Source organism: Vigna radiata, unplaced genomic scaffold (genome assembly GCF_000741045.1).
Source record: "Vigna radiata var. radiata cultivar VC1973A unplaced genomic scaffold, Vradiata_ver6 scaffold_542, whole genome shotgun sequence".
Classification (NCBI taxonomy): domain Eukaryota; kingdom Viridiplantae; phylum Streptophyta; class Magnoliopsida; order Fabales; family Fabaceae; genus Vigna; species Vigna radiata.
In genome coordinates this window covers 24489-26875 of record NW_014542737.1, presented here as the reverse complement: position 1 = coordinate 26875, position 2387 = coordinate 24489, and positions in this window count along the sequence as shown.

The following is a 2387-nucleotide window of genomic DNA, read 5'->3' as shown; positions in this document are numbered from 1 at the left end:
ATTTAATATATATTTAGTTAAGGAATACATTTAAATTCCTAAATAAAATTAATAAATTTGATTAAAAAACAAAGGTTATACTGTTTTAAAGATTAGAGACTAAATTAATCTAAAAATTTTAAAAAAATAATTTCAAGGGACAAAAATATATTTAACTTAATTTAATATATTATTTATGTGACNTTGCACAATGTTACATGTTCTAAAACAGGTAAATCTGAAGAGCAATGTAGATGTAGTTTTTATATGCTAACCTGTAACGTTTTTCTATGAAAGATAAAATCTTCTGTTTGATTAGCAGTCACTATTGATTTTTGATACATGCATTTGTTAGATATCTTATAACAAAATTACATAAGATTAAATAATAAGAAATATAATTTGTGAATAAGATCTTTCGCTCATTATATAAACTAATATAATGTCTAAAATAAATTAATTTCACTAAAAAAATAAGAATATAGAAGTCCATAAACTAGATCAATGTTTTTCAAACAGATACGAGTAATATGACATTATATATTAATATAAATTAATTTCTTTAATTATCATAAAAAAAAAAAAACATGCTCGTATTTTATGGTTGGTAAAGGAGCTTTGGGATTTTAGGCTTCCAACAAAAATGAAAGTAAAAAAGGAAAGAGAGAGGGAAGCGGAGGGATTGAGGTGTGAGACTTTAGGGTTTTAGGTTATCTTTATGTAGTGCAACATGAGGTCCATTATCGGTTTAATTATGTGTGCAATTGTAAAAGTTTTATTATTATTTAATTATTTTTGTTCAATAAAATCAATAATTTAATTTTTTTAAAAGATGAAAATAGCTATAAAATATACACAATCTCCTAAAATATACATCATAACATATGAACAAACCTTATAAAATTACTATAAATTAACATTAGTAAAAAAATTGTTTTCTAATGCGCCTATATGTTTCGATTTTATAAAAACCGGAGCATAAAAAACTCATACCTCACGGTCCAAGAGCTTGATCCAGAACATGTAAGTGGAATGGATTCAGCGGAAGAAAATGGAAATTCTGGTTGAAACTGGTAGAGAAACTCAGAGATATTAGTGGTTGAGTGAGATGGAGAAAAGCTTCTATGGTGTGGTTCTAGTTCAGGCGGCCTACCATCTAAGGAAGGAAGCTAGAGGGGTGAGGGAGGAAGCAAGGTGAATGACTTTCGGTGTAGAGGATAGGTTGGAAATTCTTCAGCAAAGCAATTCTCATAATATTCCAAAAGTAAAGCTAATATACAAGGGTATGTGAAATTTATAGCAAAGCCTAGCATGACTATATGGTGATGAGGTGAGCCAAAGATCACGGATCTCCAGCCACGTGGATGCATCTATGCTGAAAACGCTCTTCTAGACTATGCTACGGATGTGCACAAAATACATGTGCCAAAATATAAGCTAGACTATGCTACGGATCTGTCTAGCATATGGAAAATGCACCGAATCATTATACCCCTTTAGTATTCTTCCCTTGACTTTCCCTTGACTTTCCCTTTAGTATCCTCAAATCTGATGGTTCGCCTGAGGACTTATTATTGTAGACTCCATAGAAGTTCCTCCTGAATAAAAGATTAATCTGCAATAAGCATCAAACATACTCTAATTAGCTTTATTTGACGCAATAAGATATATAAAAGAAAGTTTCCTAACTTTGAAATTTTCAAATTTATGATTATAAAGAAACCTTACTTCATTTCTATCTTGAGTTAGTGATAACTTGAAAGATAACTCTAACTCAAAATTTTGATTGCCATGTGTTGAAAATTGTAACTTGTGAAAAGATGTCATGGCAATTTCTTGGAAAGAAAAGGTAAAGTTAGAACATTCAATAACAAATGGAGAAAAGTCAAAGGATAGAAAACCTCCCCTTAAAAGTTTGGGTTCTATTGTGAGAGTAGGGGATGTTGCCCTCCATTGTTCTTTCTTCTTTTCTTCCATGTCTTTCTTTTCAAGTTCTTCCTTCTTTTCCTCTTCCTTTCTTTCTTCCTCTCTTATTTTCTCTTCTTCTCTTCTCTCTTGTGCTTTTCTCTCTCTTTCTTCCTCTTCTCTTTTCTCTCTTTCTTCCTCTTCTCTTTTCTCTCTTTCTTCCTCCTCTCTTTTTTCTTCCTCTTCTCTTCTCACTCTTTCTTCCTGTTCTTTTCTCTCTTGTTCTCTCTTGTTCTCTCTTGTTCTCTCTTTCTCTCTCTTTCTCTTCTTCTTTCTTCTTCTCATTTTCTCTCTTTTCTTCTCTCTTGTCTTTTTATTCTTTCTTGTTGTTCCNTANGTTCTCTCTCAATGCTTCTTTTACTCCCCTCATTCAAGAAAGTCATAAGTTTGTCTCTAAACTCTCTTTCTTGATGCCAAAATTCACTTAAACTTTTAATGAATGT